The 20,173-nt window shown below is 39.7% G+C and overlaps 2 long non-coding RNA genes across 3 annotated transcripts; one reads left to right on the top strand and one right to left on the bottom strand.

The window, feature by feature from the left end:
• Nucleotides 1–921: 921 nt before the first annotated feature.
• LOC125020758 lies at nt 922–3,311 on the bottom strand. Its single transcript, XR_007114256.1, has 2 exons — nt 3,182–3,311; nt 922–1,055 (listed from the first exon to the last, which is right to left on the bottom strand). It is a non-coding gene; the product is annotated as an uncharacterized LOC125020758 (long non-coding RNA).
• Nucleotides 3,197–20,173, top strand: LOC125020757. Of its 2 annotated transcripts, XR_007114254.1 has the most exons (4): nt 3,197–3,804; nt 10,411–10,591; nt 18,623–18,675; nt 19,470–20,173. It is a non-coding gene; the product is annotated as an uncharacterized LOC125020757 (long non-coding RNA). The 2 variants fall into 2 exon arrangements; XR_007114255.1 differs by lacking the exons at nt 18,623–18,675; nt 19,470–20,173 and adding an exon at nt 11,652–12,005 and having other exon boundaries at nt 3,198–3,804.

Raw genomic sequence — 20,173 nt, 5'->3', positions numbered from 1 at the left:
GCCTGTGGGGGCAGTGACATGATCTGAGGTTGCTGCAGTTGCTCAGGTCTAGGTTCAGTAACATTATACCCAAAGAATGAGGTCAGCTGACTACCTGAATATACTGAATGACCAGGTTATTCCATCAATGGATTTTTTATTCCCCGATGGCATATTTCAAGATGATTCATGAAAGAGTGGTTCAGGGAGCATGAGACACTATTTTAACATATGGATTGGCCACCACAGAGTCCAGACCTTAACCCCATTGAGAATCTTTGGGATGTGCTGAAGAAGGCATTGACTCTCCCATCATCAATCTGACATCAATCTACAGTACAATCTTAACATCTGTCCCCAAAAAGTTTGACACCGGAGCCTCTAACACGTAATAGGGGTCGTTATGATGTAATGGAGAAAGGGGACAGGGTCAAAGTTTCCTCCAACGACAGGTAAGTATCTGGTCGACAGACATTTGTCATGTGAGTTTCTGATGGGAAACACCTAGAAATGTATATGATTAAACCCAATACCCCACTAGCTTCCTAGTTTTTGGTGAAAAATCTTCAAAACGTCCAGTATAAAAATCAAATAATGCTGGAAATGTCTAATTGAATTTTCAATGTATTTATGTTCAGAATTGTGGCCTGGGAATAACACTTAAAATGCTAACAAATACTATTTACCTTTCTAATGAGTAAATGGCTTTGTTTGATCACTTGTTCATGTAAATGTTCATCGTGTTCTTCTGATTCACTGATTCGCTGACCCCTGGCAGCCCTCTACAAACATGTGGACAGTCAAGTTCTGTTTTCTTATTTGAACATAATAATATAGTAATAGTATTAATAGTAAAATTATAAACACAGGAATTCAAGGCTAAAACAACAAAGACAAAAACAAACAAAAAACAGCACAAACTGAAATAAATCTAAAAGGAACGACTGTATAATTCTCTCACATAAACGCACAAACAGAGGCAAACACTAGATGGTGCCATTGACCAGTCTCAGTTGCAGTCCTGCACAACCACCGTCAGGCTCATCCAAGCTGTGACCCAGCAATTATTTAATGACCTGTGGAATATATAGATTAGAAATATTACTCTACTTGACATTTTTTTTTCTGAAAGGAACTCTGAACTGTGTATTAGGGCATGTGCAGTTTTTCATTGACATACATTCTGGGTCCTGTGTGCTAATTTAATGAGAAATAAGAGGACTTTAAAACAGATTTGAATTTAAAATGAGGATTTTGATGGATATTGAGTGTGGTGTTGATCATAACTACATAGTAGCATATTTGTAAAACTAAAATAAGCAGAAAACAGCAATGTTGTGTTTCATAAAAACTGCTGAAAGGCTAAATATGTCTTGTTAAAAAATTCATTTCACATATTGTTTTTTTCGCAGCACAGACAAAAAGAAGTCTCATTGGTGCCTGCTTGGTGGTTCCTGCTACTCATGATGGTTTACACTTTTCATTTCTCTGTAGGGGTTGGTTTGTTTCATTAATCTCTGTTCTTCAATGCTACCACTGAAATATAGTTAGTAGTATGTTACAGATTTAAATATTGATTTATTTTTAACTGCTGATTGGCAAACTTAAAATTAAACAGCCAAGACTGAACAAAACAATGGACAGGCCATCATCAACACTGAACAATGAAATGTCTTTTTTCCCCTTCCTTGATGCAACTGTCACCTTGGACTTTAGGTATGTTTGAAAACTCAAAAAATGCAGTTGTATTGCATTGTATTGTTAGAGTGTCAGTTTTTACAAGAAACTGTGTTTACCATTAAGGATCAATATATCTAGCTCTGTGCATGGAAGTAAAGTAGGTAGAAGAATTTGAGGGTGTCCCTCAGCTTTGGAAAATAAATGGTAGCATTAGAATACTGTTGCACTTTTAATATTAATCCAAATAAGTGGTTTTACAATTAGTGATTTAGACATTTGCCTTTGAACAACAGAGCTAGTCCTTCCAACCAAAAATAAGGTTGGACACAGCTGTCATGAGTTAGCCTCTACATATTACTAAGGTTGAATGAAATACCTTCAGAGTACAAGACCAGGGTGAGGTGAATATACAGCAGGAATTAAGATGAGAAGGACACAGATACCATCTCTGATGTAGTGTCTCACATTCAGTCTTGACTATCTATTCTGCCATAGTAGGGATAAATAAATGCCAGATGTTTTGGATGTTGTACAGCACTTCAGTTTAGCTTTGATTTATATAAATAGTAAGTAAAGGTTGTGATATGCATACATGTAATATTTTCAGGCAAATTAACTTCAATAAACCACCAGGTTTTCATAAGAGAAATCAAATCTTGAGAAAAAATATCAATATAATCACAGTTAAATAAATAGCTTTTATGGCATTTTTGGAAAATTAATCTGTTTTACATTTTTTCATATCAGCCACTTATCAACTAGCATTCATATCATGTGATAACTATGCTGTCTGATGAATTAATAACAACAACAACAACAACAAAATACTGGATTTTAAATTTTTGCTGACTGTCTCCTGCAAAGTGGATGGATCCTGTTTATATTTTTCTCTGAAAATGACAACAAGATGAAATTTACATAGCAAGGAAAAATATGTGTATTAAGACTGCAATATGTTACACTTACAATGACTCTGCATAAATTAGGCAAGTGTGAGCTAGCTGGAGCTGTTTAAAACCAGAGTTTGCCCAAGGGAGGCATTGATTGATGTTTCAAAAAGCCTTTTTACAAAACTGACATTTCAACATCATAATGGCATTCTCGTTGGCTTTGCTTTGCTATTACAATACTAATGCATAGTAACGGTGTTCAATATTTTTATGAAAATTTCATGAAGGTCAGTTTGTGTAAGGGTTTCTTTAAAATACAGTCCTTGTTTATTAACACTTCATATACAAACATTGCCATGCTCAGTGACCTCTGTTTGCGTATTTTTGGTTGTGTATATCTGTGATAATTTGACTTTGTATATCTAACCCTCTGGAATAATAAAAAGGAAAATAAAATGTAGTTCTTTTCTAAATGGGAAATTGTAAACAAGGTTTTGTGCAACAAAAAGCAAACATTCAATCTTTAATGCTTTAATGTCTAGGCTGTCTTCAACAAAGATTTGGAAAAGTACAAGGTTTTGTTTCGAGCTTTTATCACATAGAATGGTTGCAAATAATAATTCAGTTCCTACCAACATTTCTGGCCATTGTGTCAACATAGTAGTGCTGTTCTTTCTTTAAAGTGTGAATGAAAAGAAAAGCATCTCCGTCTGTGTTGATTTGCTTCATCACGGTTGCTCAGGGCAAACAAAAAGACGCGGGTTCTTGTTGCACAGGTATTCAAAGGAAAAGTTTCAAGAAAGCACAACTTCTGAGTCCTTCTCTCTTGTGTCTTGAAGCTGTTTTGGAGAGGGGAGGGGAGGTGCAGGGAGGAGGCGGTAGGTGGAGTGAGGTTGGAGTCCCACACAAGGGGAACCACTGGCAAAGCAGCCGTTTCAAACGGTGCTCCTCTGAGCTGTCTGTGCCTCTCTCTGTTTGTATTCCCTGGGAGTCCGCATGCACCTGTGTGTTTCAGCACTCACTAGTCTCTCTCATTCCAACTGGTTGTTTGTCAATGTTGTCAGGTTTGCAGCTCGTGCAGCAGTCAGCAGGAGAGAAGCAGTACTGGACCTGGTAGACTCACAATAACAAATCACAGCAAAGGAGTTGTGAGTTTGGAAGTTTCTGCCTCCATCTTGAGACGAAAGAAGTCTGAGGAACAAACTTGCCTGGCTGAAATGAAGCACTGACAACAAGCAGACTTGTGTGGAAAGGGGTAAGTCACACTGAACTGAAGTTACTGAAGTTTCCGCCGCAAACAATCAGTATCAAAGTTTTTATCTTTTTGTATAAGTTCTGTCACAATAGTGCACTGCGTAGTTCTGTGGCCCATACAGTTTTCCTTTATGCTAGTTATTGATCTCTTAATGTATGTGTGTGTGCGCACACACATGTGTGGGGGCGTGTGTTGTGTTTGCTGAATTTTATGATGTGTTGCATGGTCTGTGGCTCATCCTCGGAGCAGCAGCTGCTCTGCTTCTCTCAGTGTGTGTGTTGTTGTTTCTTGTTCATTTGTTCAGACATCTCACATGTTCAGAAGTAAATACACACACACACAAAGAGGAAACAACACACAGTGTGGTGTTTTAAGTCCATAACAGATAGAATTCAGCCTGACCAGTTCAAGTGATAGTTGACTTGGCAACAAGTGATCTGTTGTATTCTTATGATAACAACTTGTAAATTACTCACTGAGCTTGATGGTACATTTTCCAACATTTTTTTCAAACAAGTGTGCTTTTTAAAGACCTACACGCTTTCTGTTCACAAACGTCTAAAACAAATATACAATATCTGATATTTAAGGTTTCTTGAAGTAGCACTTAAGTGTGTTTTCATTCGGTTAAGTTGTTGCTTCATGTTGTTTTTCATTGTTTGTGGATTGAGCTTCTGTTCAAGTGTGTGCTATTCAGCTATTAGTGAACATGGCCAGGAGCCCTAAGGTCATGATGCATACTTAGATGCATTTGGCCTTTCAGAAAAGTGGTTTGGTGTTTAGTAGTTAGTCTACTTATTGCTGACATTGTGTGTGTTTGATTGTTTAAGGACAAGTAGCATTAAATGTTGTTGGCAACATAAATGGATGATGACAGACCAGGGCCAAATTGATCAAACTAGCAGTAATGGACAAAAAGGGTTGCACTAATTGGAAGTGCAATGGGCATCATGGGCCCTTCTTGTATTTTGTTGTGTACAGTAAATTTTCAGTCACTCAATCACTCAGGACAGAACTGACCTTAGTATAATGGAGAGAGACATAGAAGACTGACTTCTGACAGCAGCATTATTCGTCACAATTCAACAAGCCGTCACCTTTCAAAACAAATACAATACATGCTGTGTAGCTACCCTAAACTTTGCAATTCTTCTTGGATTGAAAAGATGTAATTGTACATTTTCTGTAATCAAAGCAAATCAGTAGTACACATTTCTACCCAATACAATTTTGTTTTAAATGATTTAGATCCCACTCTGGTCCTAATTCAGGTCTCATTTACTAAGAGCTAAGAAGATTCATGAAGAAAAAGACAACTCTGATGATTTATTGGCCTTAAGTGGGAACATATTAGGTTATCATATTTGTTTATTTGCATCTGCATGACCTTCATACACATCTGCCTGAGAGCCATTACATTTTACATGCTCTACCAGAAGCCATGTTGGTGTAGTTATTTATAGTTGTTATAATAAAAAGAGGTAAACTGTGGATTGTGTCTGACTGCAGGCCTTAGTTTCAAAACATACATGGTTTAACCCATGAGTTTAAGCACACTCAGTATCTGTTGAAAGTTATTCTGTTTGAAAATCGACATGCTGTCCCAGGATATCCTGCAGGGAAACAGATTAAAATAGCTCTCCTATTTTTTTCTCAGGTCTGTCCAGTGATTACTGCTCTTGGAAATACTGACCAGTGTCCCTATAACATACAGGACAACAGAGCCGCCATCGGAAATGCTTTAAAACAGGCGCTTATGATAGCAGTCAAATACCGGGAACAAATATTAACAAAAACGTTGTGGACGTCATTGGGAAAAGAAAGCCATGTTTTGGGTTCTGCATGCTTAACATTCTTAGCTGCTGACCTCTACAGAAACTAACAACAGTCAGACTTCAAGGTCACACTGCCATGGTCAGTGGCTGAGGCTGACTCGTTACAGGTACTAAACCTGATCCCTGATTACTTTCTTTCTTTCTTTCTTTCTTTCTTTCTTTCTTTCTTTCTTTAGATAAGTGCAGAGGCCTGTTACCTTTACAACCGGATATTGAGGATTTTTATTACTGTAACAGTAATAATAATAAAATAATAATAAAACTATAATAGTCCAGTTGGTTCCTCAGACCATAACACTGAGGGACAAAGGACCTCCTCAGCCTGTCCATAGAGCAGGACAGAGACAGCAGGATGTCTCTGAACGAGCTTCTCTGTCTGACTGTGGTGTTGTGTAGAGGGTGGTGGACATTGTTCATGATGGACCGCAGCTTGTTCAAGGTCCTTGCCTCTGCCACTGATGTCAGGGACCCCAGCTCTGCCCCTACCACAGAGCCCCTGTGTGTCCAGCAGCTTCCGGCAGATATCACACTCCCTGTTGATGGTTACAGGCTGCACGTGGGGCCTGGACCTCCAGAAATCCACTGTCATCGCTTTGGTTTTAGCTGTATTGATCAGAAGGCGGTTCACTCACACCATGAGACGAAGTTGTCCGCTAGATTCTTGTACTCCTGTTCTTATGCGGTGGTACCAGTTTAGGGTAGTCGGGAAATCAGACCAGAGTTAAGGTCATGCAGCAGGCGAATAGGATGTGACAGAAAACCTGTTTCTCAGTAAATGGCATGACGTTTAAGGCTGAAAGGTAGTATCAGCGCAGTGATCACACACCATTTCACTACACGGTTTAGAGTAATCCCTAAATAAACTGAAGACCAAGGCATTACTGACAGAGAAAACATCTGCTTGGCTCATTGCATAGAAATATCTCTTAATAATAATCATATCCCTGTTCTTCTTCAACAAAAATAATGATGCTTTCACAACGAGGCAACCATGTGACCACGTTCACGGTCAAATACACACTCTCTCATATTTATTTGTACAATTTTTGTTTTGTTTTTTTGGTGTTTGTATTTGAAAGAAATCCATATTTATGTCAAGAACTGCTTGACAATTAGAAGCTGTGTAGGTGTAGGTTCTCCAGTAGTGCACTGACTATACACAGAGGAGCAAATTTGTGAGGAAATGCTTCTTATTGTGATTACATGCTCTGAAGTTATGTCAGATTTGTGATTGTATGCAGTTATTGTGGACACCATACACTGCCTGGCTAAAAAACAAAAAAAAGCTCGCTGCCAAATAAAAAAGATCACACACTCTAATAATTTGTTGGGCTGCCTTTAGCTTTGATTACAGCACATTTTCAATAAGACGCTTCTACATTTATTTCCATCCAGTGTTGCAATCATTTTTCACCAAGATCTTGTATTGATGATGGGAGAGTCATCCCAAAGATTCTCAATGGGGTTAAGGTCTGGACTCTGTGGTGGCCAATCCATATGTTAAAATAGTGTCTCATGCTCCCTGAACCACTCTTTCATGAATCATCTTGAAATATGCCATCGGGGAATAAAAAATCCATTGATGGAATAACCTGGTCATTCAGTATATTCAGGTAGTCAGCTGACCTCATTCTTTGGGTATAATGTTACTGAACCTAGACCTGAGCAACTGCAGCAACCCCAGATCATATCACTGCCCCCACAGGCTGGTACAGTAGACCCTAGGTATGATGGGAGCATCACTTCATCTGCCTCTCTTTTTACCTTGATGCCCCATCAATCTGGAACAGGGTAAATCTGGACTCATCAGACCACATGACCTTCTTCCATTGCTCCAGAGTCCAATCTTTACGCTCCACAGCAAAATGAAGCCTTTTTTTTCAGGTTAGCCTCACACATTAGTGGTTTTCTTAAGGCTCCACAGCTGTTCAGTCCCAGTTCCTTGAATTCCCTTCATATTGTACGTGTGTAAATGCTCTTACTTTCACAATTAAACGTTGTCCTGTCCAGTGAGTTGTCCACTGTTGTTTCCCTCCTATTTGATTTCACCACTGGTTCCCTACTCTCCTTCCAGTTTTTAATAATGTGTTGAGACAGTTCTTAGGCCAATTGTAGTAGTTTGCACTTCAAACTCCTTAGATGTTTTCTCAGCTTGATGCATGTCAATGATTTGACCCTTCTCAAACAGACTAACATCTGTTCTATGACTACAGGATGTGTCTTTCCATGAGGTTGTTTAAGAAATGAGAAACTACTCAGTGCATCAGTTTGGGTTAAATAAGTTGTTTCGGCCCGTAGATTATTTAGCATTCTAACTCGTTATAGTTATTGTGATTCTTCAAAAACATAGAAAACATGTTGTACTCTGTTGTATGTCGTTATTGCTAACCACCTGTGCAAAGGTGTTTCGTCTCCACTCTTAAAAATGCGTGGTTTCCTTATGTTTTAGCAGCATAATCAATCACAAAAGCACAAATAGAAAATATCTCACCTGAATTAGCTTCAGGAACATACCAGTGATGATGCTAACTGGTTAGCTAAACAAAACAACCCATTTTTAGTTAAAGTCGGTCTCACTGGGGAAAATGTTTCAATTTAAGATGAAAAAAGTGCTGAGATGCTAAAATGCAGAGAAGTGACAAAATACAATGACTTAAGTAAAATATGTGGTTAACTGTGAGACTAGTCAGTACTAATACAGTACTAAACGTAGCCCTGAGTTCTACTGTTGTTTTTCTTCGATTTGATTTCAGCAAACGTTTAAGTGATCACGGATCACCATCAGGATGTTTTTCTGACCACATTTCTTCCTCAATAGCGATGGTTTCCCGCTATCCTTCCAGTTTTTAATAATGTGTTGGACAGTTCTTAACCCAATTTCAGTAGTTTTCTGCTTCAACCCCTTAGACCATTGACCCTTCTCAAATAGGCTAACATCTTTTCTACAACCACATGATGTGTCTTTCCACATGGCTGCTTAAGAAACGAGAAGCAACTCATTGCATCAGTTTGGGTTAAATAACTTGTTTCCAGCTGAATAATCGCACATGCAGCAATTATCCAATAATTAAATCCAGGTGGCGACTTTTTTTTTTGGCCAGGCAGTGTATTTTGGGATGTTATTTCATTCACTTTCTGCTTTTTCCTTCTTGTGGCATCTGATAATTTAATGTAAAGTATTTCCTACAGAACTTCAGTCTAACGCAATGTATCTTAAAACATTTTGTTGTAGTGCTCTTAAGCCTGAGCAAGAGGACTCGATCCCATTATCCAAGTTGTCCTCCTCTGCCATTAAACCCACACCATTTAAAACTTTACAATACAAACAATAACTACGTTATTATGATATCACTGTCCATTATTGAAGTGCCCTGTCCAATATGAACAAAAAACCTTTCGAATAATCATCACGTGAAATAGATGCTACTACAGTCCTGACTGAGAGCTTACAGACTCATGAACATGTTAGAAAGTCCTTTGTGTTGACTGGGCGTTCATTATGTAGTCATTTTTACATTCAGACCTGCTGGATAACGGACATCCCCCATACAGGTGACACCTCCACAGACCGACTGTCCTGTCTCTGGAATATACTGCACGGCTATATTTAGGAATGAATGAGTATGTGCATATCGTGCTGTGTGGTTACATATGGATTGGTTATAGGAGGAGGAAGTCAGTGTAGAAGTTAAAGCAGCCCTATCCTTGTGTCGAGACAGTGGGCAGAGACGATTGGTCTGAATCTGTTCATTCTTTTTCAGATATGACAGCCCCTTGTTAAACCACCACTCTAACAAACTAACTCCTGGTGCGCCTGCCAGACAACACGCTTGCCGTCGTCTGTAAAATATGACCGCGCTGCTTCCCTTTTTGTCTTCTAGCTCTGCCTTCCCTTTTGACACCTTCTCACCTAATTTTCTCTCTGTCTCCTTTTTCCTTTCTCTTCCTTTTCTGTATGTTCCTTTCTGCTTTTGTTAGCTGGCTCAGCTCTCTAAGTCTTTGTCTGATTTCAGCATGCGGCTGTTAACTGGCCTGAGCTGCTACATGTTGGCCTGTGTAGAACTAAATCTGGACTTAAAAGTTAAGTTGTTGTTAAAATAGAGAACCTTAACTGGATTCCAAAAATAAAATCAACAAAGTCTAATAATAATTGGCGTCACTTCATTCAATGTAAACGTTGTGACAGAACAAAAGATGAGTGACTTTTGCGCTAGAAATCTGTTTGTTTACTTCCCGCTCCTGTCCGTCTGTCATTCTGCTGTCCACATTTGTGTAACAAAGTTGAAAATCTGCCACTGCGAGCATAGTTAAATGATGACGTTAGCTTTGACGCGTGATGAAATCGGTTTTGTATGTACCCTTCGATTGTCTGTGCCCAGTAAATTTTAGTTATATTTTAGTTTTTAAGAAGTGTTTAGACAATGTCTGAATAAGAGACACATTGCAAAGTTGTTGACATGCTCACATGATTTTCCTGGAATGCAAACAAATCAACCATGTTGCAGGAACACAATGAAGAAAAACATTCCCTTGCATAATATACCTATTGATTCATTGTTATCTTTTACCGGAAAGATAGTGGTGCTCATATGTAGTGGCCTCAGTGTGTCAGTCCCAGTAACCTGGTGGCTGCTTCTAAGAAATCTGGCTATTGACAAGAGAACAAGACCAAAATAAACAACATACTGTGAGGGGATTAAGGGTGTTGGGAAGCTTCTAAAATTACAGCCCTCAGAACATATCCAGATGTTTCCTTCTCAATCCTCCTCAGGTAACACACGTGACAGAGCTGCAGCGTGGAGCTGAGAGGAGCGGGAGTGGTTCAGTGAGGGCACCTCTGGATGAACCTCTTAGCATTTTTTTGCTGTTCTGGACTCCAGCTGGTGTGATCAACCTGCAAGAAATGAAAAGCAGTATGGAGCTGGATCTGTGTTAGCTGCTGACCATAGAAGGTAGAAAAAACACAGAAGTTTGGGCCTTACTGTAGAGACATTTTTTTCTGGTGACTTTTATTTTGAATTTTTTAATGGAAGTATGACGTATCATGAGTGGAGTGTTAGCTAACTGATAGAGCTGATATACACAGATCAACCACAACATTAAAACCACTGACAGGTGTAGTACATAATAGTACCATCTTGTGGCAATTGAATGTTCTTCTGGGAAACTTTTGGACCTGGCATTCATGTGGATGTTACTTAGACATGTACCACCCACCTACACCAGACCACACACCCCCACCTCACAGTAACGACACTCCTTGATGGCAGCAGCCATCCCCAGCAGGATGCAGCCTGACACAGACACACACACAATAATGGTTCAGGAACAACTCTGAAGAAGTGAAGATCAGCACAAGTTATTGACCTGGCCTCCAAATTCACTGGATCCCAAACTGATCAAGTATCTGTGGGATGATCCAAACTGTCTCACCATGCATCCTGCACAGTTCATGCACTTCTCATCCTGATCTCTTTCATTTTCCACACAGATATTCAGAGATACTCCATTCAAACATGAGGCTTTTTACTCGGGCTCAGATGAAATTTGCATGTTTACCAGCATTAATCAAAAGATGGATAGCTTAAAATCCTTGAAACCAAATACTGATAATAATTAAAATGTGTTATGGCTGGCTTTCTCAAAAAGAAAAAAAGGGGAAACCAGATTATTTGTACAAAAACTATGAAGGTTTTGGATTGTTCATGTAATTGGCTTGTATACCTACATTATGAAACGGTGAAGTATGACGTTCTCATGAAAATCATTTTCAGTTACCTGTGTCATGATGCTTTTATGTAAAAATCTAAGAGCGATCACCTTTCACTAAAGTACTGTCCGCTTGTGTCTGTGGCTTGTGTCTTCTTAAGTAATACTGTCTTTAGGAGTTAAATAGTGTGTCATGAACTTCATATTTCAGAACTCCAGGTGATAAAATGAGATTTTTCCTCTTTCTTTTTCTCCCTTCCTCCCTCCCTGCCCAACATCCTCCTTACTATCCTTTCCTCTTAGTGAACCTCGGCTACAAGGGCTGAATCAGCATCATGAGAGGAAATACAGACCCTTGGGCCAGAGAAAAGACATTATATCTCACTTCTAGCATGTTAGACATCCTTGCTGAGTGGACAGTTTGTTTGTGGGCAAAAAGGCAAGAATGTACATATTAACCTTGAAAAGCTTGCGGTGATGTTGCCTGCTTTGGAAATGATTGCTTCATAGTTCCACATTTGCTGATTCAATCAAGCAAAATACAGATCAGCCAGGGAAACCTGGTAACTTGTTACGTTATCTGTTGTGGTGTTCTAATGACAGCCTTTGATTTATGTCACAGGTTGACTTCTGGTTATCACCGCAAAGACAAACTCCAGGTCGTATTGTTAAGTACACACATAAGTTCTCCTCTCTCTTCTTCTCACCAATCTCCATTTACAAGTTGGTGTCATAAATGTTGTTAAATTGTAGGTCGCCAGTTGCTTTATAACTCATAGCAATAATTATTTTTTCAGTATCATAACAGTGTTAACACACTATTCCAAATTATCGTAGAATCTTTTGTAATATTGTGGAATTGATACTGAATGCAGATAACTGTGTTACATGACAGTTTATTACACACACAAATAGCATAGATACACTAATTTACTAATAGCAATGTTTAAAAATAGGACACAGTATGCTCATATTATTGTACTAAAATTCCAAAAATAATATTCCGCCAGTCTTTGTGAATGCCTGGTTATATCTGCGTACACGTACACTGCTGCTGATAGATGAAACCTAAACCGTCAACAATTTTTTGTCAATTTTGTTTTCGTCAAAATCTGCCTCGGGGTGTTTCAGTTATGCAGTGTGTGACTCATTCCATATAATATCATTTCATACAACGTTGAAACAGAACATGATGTAACTTTGCCATAGACAAAATCAATATACATAAACACATACAAATAACCCAAAAGAAGTTGGATGCATTTTAAAGCTGCATGAGCTCACTCTTGGGCGGTGTCTTCAGCACATTACTGGCCCTCCATTGTCATAACAGAATTTCAGAGTTGGGTGTCGACTGCACATCTAACTTATTTGTGGCAGTAAAGTATGAAACCGTAGGTCTCAACATTAACCTGAGACCTGAAAACAATGACAACGCCTGTTTGATTATTTCATCATTGGCCACTGATCTAGAAGCCTTGTTTGACTACTGTACTACTGCATAGAAACACCCCCTTTTCAGGCCATGTGTGAAAAAATGTATCTGACTTTAGTGTGTGACCCTTCAGTTGACTTTGTTTTCAGGTTGGGCATTTCAGGAGTGTCCTGATAAGAAAAGGATTGGTTTCGTCTTTTGGGTATTATTTTAGACAGCTTATCCTTTCTGGATGTTTACAACATTTGGCCAAATGAGTCTCTATGAAATTCATTTGCGTGGAGACTACGGATGATATTTTTGTAATTGGTTTTCTTATGGTTTCAGTTGGTTGAGAAGAACCAAAATGTTTGCTATGTGAAAATCAGTCAGACAAAAAGTTGTGGATGTTGGTTTTAGTAGGAGATTGTCGTGCATTACTACCAACTTGATTCACAACACACACACACAATATATTTTACAAATTGGAATACATGGGGTCCACTCAGGCTGCACTGAAACAACAGCGAACACTGAACCCTGCGTTTAAAAGAAGAACAAAGTTTCCTCGAGACAGCGTCAAGGGAAAAAAATATGTTACAGAGAGGGTTATAGAGTTTATGCTGATGCATGACCAGCCCATTTCTGTAGCTGAGATCAGGCACAGGAGAACACAGGTTTTGACTGTCTGTAGGACGTCTGTTTGTAGTTAACGCGGTTGCACAGTGCACATGTGATCGTGGAGAATACACGTAAGATAAGAAAAGCCTTTATGCATCCCCATAGGGGATTTATTTATGTTTATTCAAGTTAAGATCAGGAGTCCGGTTGGCCAGTACTTATGTTAAAATATTGGTAACTGATAGGAGGAGGGGCAAAAAAATAGTGATAGGAACGTACTTAGTTCAGATAAAATGCAGTCTATAGTAAAATCCCACAGTTAAATTTAATTTCAGTCACTGTGTCATTTTACATACAGCTGAGAGCCAGTGTTAGGGCCGTATTCAGTGGGTCACAGTGAGCTTCAATAGATTTATAGTGACTCTCTGTCGTCTTCAGCCATACCTGATTAGGGCAATTAAGTCCACAAACCACCAAACTCATGCCCTCCACTGCTAGCCCACCAAGGTTGTATAGGGGGCTTACCAACAAGTTGCAATATGTCCCATAGCACATATTCCCTGTTTGTTTGCACCTCGTCCTGAATAAAGACTCAGATTTTGTTGTAAACTGCACAAAGACCGTTTCCTTCTAGTGCGGTTAAATACAGTCAAGATATTTGTGTTCAAGTCACGTTTAACTAAAAAGAAAAAAAAACATGTCACAATGATTTTTTGTATTTATTGTATTTATTATTTAAGGAAGAAATATGCTTGAAATATCAGAAATGCTGATCAGAAAAGTTCTGTTATTGTATGAGTTGGAGTGACAGCAGTTGACCCTGTCATCCCTGGCAGTTGCAGGGAAAACAAAGTAAACAAACATGTCCTGAGAGATTGCTAACAGGCCTTTGACATGTTTTGTTAGCAGTGCTATTGGTGAGTAAAGAACACGCTGCTTCAAGCTAACAGAAGGAGAGTTTTTAGGGACAGTTCTGTTCACCTACAGATTTGGTCCTTGCTCTCAACCTCTGCAGCTTGGATTGGCATGAAAGTCTGCACAGATGTTTGCGGAGTCAGTCTTTCTTGACCTTGGGAATGCCCTAACTCAAAATGTCTCTTTGTCTAATTTTTTTTGTGGCCAAGTGTCTGCAAACAAATGACTTTTCCATACACTATGTCCCAGGTATACTTGGAGCTTAGAGTCTATAGCGTGCCATTGTTAAATTAAAATGGTGAACATGGTAACATTACACCTGCTAAATACACAGGACTGTTCTTACAATTAACACTGTTGTGTGGTTTTATGGGACTATTTCTTCTGTCTTCCATTTTAGTTAAGTGCTTTGCCTGTTTATAAATATGGAAAACCATCGAGGTTAAATGACTGGCAGTCCTTGTCATAACATGACAGTTAGATGTAATGTATAAGTGAAAAAGAAAAAATTGTAATTGTATTTTTTCGGTTATAAGTGCAAAGTTTTTAGATAGATAGATAGAGAGAGAGATCAACAGATAGACAGATAGATAGATAGATAGATAGATAGATAGATAGATAGATAGATAGATAGATAGATAGATAGATAGATAGATAGATAGATAGATAGATAGATAGATAGATAGATAGATTTGCAATAATTATGACAACAAGATGCAGTTTTAAAAAACAACAAAATTTCCCTTTTAGCACTGCTGCACTATTTGCATTTAAGTGGCTGCAGCTGTTGTGCTCTCCTTAGGAGATAGCTCGCTCTGAATTGCTCGCACTTTCATTGTATGCTGTTTGCTTTGGGCTGGATGAAAAAAATCTCAGCTTGTGTTTCTCTGTACATGTTACTTATTTGTTCCCAATTGTCAGTGTATCTGCATTCTGACTTTCCTTACTCATGTAAACAAACACGGTCATTCAAATTGTTCCAAACTTGCGGTAAATGGAACACACAAGGGCCACCTGGTTCTTGTGTGTCCTGTGTGTTTCAGAGAGCTTTACTTTTAGGGCGAGCCCTGCTACTTAGTTAAACAAAAGGGCCTCCATGTTGGTCCTCTAGATAAACACACTTTCCTGAGAAAACACGGACACAGTTACACTTTAACCTGCCAGGGGAGGCCATGGCTACATCCTCCCGGACAGTTTAGATCAGACTGGGCTATAGTTCAGACCCGCAGTGAGAATCATGCGCTGCACGTGAAACCATGCTGGCCTGTCAAACAATGGAGCCTTTGACAGCCGTGCCCCCCTTCTTAGTCCGCAGTACAGTCAGCGCACTGTCTCTCTGGGGCTTGGGTGTCACTCCCCATCTCTGTTGTGCTCCCCTGGAGCTGACCAGCTGGCTTCTAGGCTGTGGGACGTGAAAGCAGCAACACAGAGGAGCTACAGTCAAAGTTCAGCACAGATTAGCCCAGCAGAGAGGCCAGCAGACACTCTGCCCAACCAAGTCCAAGCTGTTCCCACATTAATAACTTGATAAGCCCGGCCACTTGAGAGGAGGTTGAACTGGCCCTTTTTAGTCTGACCCACCCCAGGTAATCTCAGCTTTGCTCTGGCTACTTGATCCTGCTTAGGGGTGTTTTTTGACGTTGACTTTGGCTGTTTTTAGTTGCTAGAATGAATGTGTTTTTGCATTCTCTATATGTGCACTGAACAGTATCAGATTAAACACTGGACATTTTTAGACTATGTATTTATGAAAATATGTAAAGTGTCAGTCAGACCTTAAGTTACTTTTGTCTTATTATTATTGTCAATAATACACATACTGTCAATGGGTCAGCATACAGATTCCTCTATGTCCGTCGCGGGTGCAGTTACAGCATGTTTAGGTCATACCGAGTTCATACAGTAATATCACACATGCTTCCTCAGGATCTCGGTGCACGTAAAACACAAAATAGGAAGGAGGAAGAATACAGTATATCACTGGGCCTCTGTTACTGAGCAAACAGAAGGCTGAGTCCGCTGTGAACCATAGTGACTGATAAGATTTATGTACAGTCAGAATGAAGGGAGTTAAGTGAAGTATGAAGCCTCAGCATTTAAAACAATGAATAAGGACTCTTATCTTCCTGGTAGATGATGAACGTAAATGCAAGCAATGAGTGTTATCTTATGGTGTAGTTATGCAGAGCTGCCACCTCCCCCAGGCACAGCGGCAGTCGTGTAAACAGACAGCGCTCTAGAGGAATGCTGGACTCTGTGACCTCCCGCCCCGAGTGCTGTTACAGTGCACTGAGTTCAGCTAAAACAGCCCGCCCCATGCTGTGCCTCCCCAGAGCTCCGCCTCGCCCTACCCCAGCCTGAGGCCCCTCAGGGTGGAAAAAACACACCTCTTTCACTCTACACCACAGCCTCTTCACATATATATATATGTATATATATATATATTTATACATACATCCATACACATATATGCACAGACACACAAATACACACATACACACAAGTGCTACCCTTCTTTACAACCTTAGCTGTCAGGGCTGGCAACAAGTTCTTGTAGTTGTAGGAGTCTCAGTTTCAGTGCCTAATGTGCTTAACCCCTCCTCATTCATATTTTCCTGTTCATAAAAGAATGATACATATATAGGTTAAGCTACTGTTTTATGAGTCTTGGCAGATTTTTAGTGAAAACATACTTGAAATCCATTGTTAATATGATTGTAAATGTGTTTCTGGCACTGAGAAACCTTTTTCTCATTATTTTCACCTCACTACTCCATCAGTTTTTCCCTTTAGGTGACCTCTGAAACTCCTGACGTACTGAGCTTTATTGTGGGTAGAACATACAAGCAAGCGTCGTTAATGTCTTCAGTAAAATAAAAGCTTGGTCAGAACACAATTCTGAAAGACTGAAACACTGAAAGTCTTTTATTGTTTTAAATAAATATTCAGTGGCTGTAGGTTGGGGGAGACCTGTATAGTGTCAAGCAGACACTGCCATCTGCTGGAGTGCGAACTGTAGAAATAGAGCAGGTCAGCAAGAATGGATGCTTTGCGATGTGGGTTCGTGTGGCTCGACTCCAATGTGAAAAATAACTGAAAAACTGACACGAAAGGAGACACTGAGATCCACAACTGACTTCTCAAACCCTTGAATACCAGCTATAGTCCCATTAAAGACCTTGTAAATAAAACTAAGAAGTCATCAGATAGAAGGCCTATTTAAAATATAGCCTGACACTGAGCTGCAGCTGGTCACATGCTGTGTATTATGAATCTTAAGTGAATTTTATCATTAATTGCCGAACCAGACACTTATCTTTTTGCTGCAGCTCATTAAGCGCAAGGACCCTTTGCACATGCATGCATTGCTTGTGCAATTAAACATGTGGATGTCCACACACACACACACACATACACAGAAGCACACGCACAAACACACAGACATGCAGACGCACGATCACAGCTAGTCGTTGTCTGAGGAAACGAGGAGCTGTCTGGTGCCATAGCAACCAATGCGGATATCCCACCCTTCTAGAGCAAGAAAGAAAAAACAAAAGTGACAATGACAGATTGACAAGACCCTAATGAGATCCTTGCCACATTATCTATCTATCTATCTATCTATCTATCTATCTATCTATCTATCTATCTATCTATCTATCTATCTATCTATCTATCTATCTATCTATCTATCTATCTATCTATCTATCTATCTATCTGTTGATCTCTCTCTATCTATCTGTCTATCTTGGTCTGTCTGTCTGTCTGTCTGATCTGTCGGTCTGTCTGTTTGTCACAGTAAGAGTAAATGAGAAAGTATTAATCTGTAGCTATGGCAACATCAGGGAATTTTAGAAAACAAAATGCAAGTAGCAGAAGAGCAGAGCTTGGGTGAGAAGAGGGCAGAGCATAAATTGATGGGGAAGAAGAGAAACGAAACAAGGTAGAAAAAAAAAGGAAAAAAAAAAGGTTTAGACAACTCTCTGGGGCATGTCTTTCTGTTGTGAGCACAGAGCCCTTGCCTCAAAACACAGACACTGCTGCATTCTGCATCCGCCTGCCTTTCACCACTGTGACTCTCGTCTGAACCTCAATCTCATATGTAATACTATTATTCTGGCCCATATACCAGGTTACATAATGCTCCGAGCCAAATCCTGACCTCATTCTGCAAAACAGCCACTCTTGCTCTGATCAAAATGTTGCGCTGCATGTATGGAGAGCACCTGAATAGAAAATATGCATCACCACACTGTCATATGCCAGTGTTTGAATGTACTGCTGTGATTGATTCATTGTGGTTTTTTTTCTCTCTCTTCCTTAGGCGGCGATAAGAACTTCAGTAGCTGATGGAGAGCACCAACCATGTTCCCTCTGGTAAGTTGAATTTTAACCAAGCCTCACTTCTTGGGCTGGCCTGCAGATGGAAATCACACCCACCGCTGTCTGCTCTACATACAGTGCAGCATGAGCACAAACATCACTGTCCTCCTTATCTGTCAGTTTTGGCATGATGTGACAAAGGGATAGATTGTTGATGGCCACTTCACCTTAGTACTTCATTGCGTGAGTGGTAGTCTGTCTGTTCTTGTTTTGTCTGTGTGATATTTATGCTGATATTTATGTCAGTGCTGTATGGCAGAAGACATGAACCCGTTTTTGTACTGTAGCGTCATTGTGATGTCTGTGTGCTGTGCCAGCCAGCTTTGCTAATACCGTTGAGCTTTGATGTGCTACCCTGAAGTAAGCTTGGAGCTTGTCACTGAGTCTGTACAGTCAGAGCGGACTGAATGAGTCTTGAGAGAGGCCTTGACTTTGACTTAAGTGGAGAAAAAGTGGATTAGAGATTAACATGAACACGTCTCTTGCCCTATTTTGGAGTGGTATGGCTCAGAGTCTGTTAACATCACACAGACAGTGTCATAATGAACACCTTTTTGAGAAATACTTTTTCTTTAAAATACCATCCTCAATATGACCTAGTTTTACCTTCTATGCTGCAGTACGTCTGGGATGAATTTACAGATTAAATCTGAATTTACCACTTCGTTAATGCAACCCCGCAAAACGTAGCACAGGTGCATTAGCCGTCCGTTGCGTTTGTCCGTCTGTGAATGAAGGCGTGTCAAGAGTAGTGGAAAACATTAAATTTCTCCACTGTCCCCACACAGATGCTCTGTTACCTGGGGTGGCCCAGAGTGCCTTTTCACCCCTTTAGGAGTGCAGGCCCACCTGATGCACTCCTCTGCTCTCCTGCTCATGTGCGCCTTGGCCGGGATGGTGGGTGGTTGCCTGGAGTGGGCTGGGTTACAGCTGAGCAGCCAATAGTGCTCCTCGTCCAAGCCGCATTGACATGACTTGACACATTTATTCAACCAATCACAGAATGCTGCAGCAACAGAGTAAAAAGAGCTGGAAATACAGTGAGAATTTGTTCAGATGTGTTTGCCTTTTAGTCATGATGAGGTTATTTACTTGTTAGATGGCATTATTCATGATTGATACCATATTGACTTGATATCTGCAAGTGTTGTCATTATTGGTTCTGTGCAGTACCTTCTGAAACTGAGAACTGATTTTGTACATTTCATTTTCTGATCAAACCTTTCAATAGTGGTCTATGGGACCTGTCCCCTTAAAAATAATATATTCTTCTCTTTACTGCTGAGAAGAAACAAAGGAAGACAGATACAAGAGGGTCAGTTTTGGTCTCTATTTAAAGAGCAGTCATTTTATCTTTCATTCTTTTGCTTTTGTTTTGTTTTTTGTTTTTTTTGTTTCAGCCTGGATTGCCCTTCAACTCATGTTGATCTAAAACACAATCAGAAAATTGTCTTGCATAATAAATAAAAATGACAGCCATTCATTTGTTCAA

Source organism: Mugil cephalus, chromosome 15 (genome assembly GCF_022458985.1).
Source record: "Mugil cephalus isolate CIBA_MC_2020 chromosome 15, CIBA_Mcephalus_1.1, whole genome shotgun sequence".
Lineage (NCBI taxonomy): Eukaryota > Metazoa > Chordata > Actinopteri > Mugiliformes > Mugilidae > Mugil > Mugil cephalus.
The sequence above is the reverse complement of the archived record's forward strand: the minus strand, read 5'-3'. Positions and strand labels throughout refer to the sequence as shown.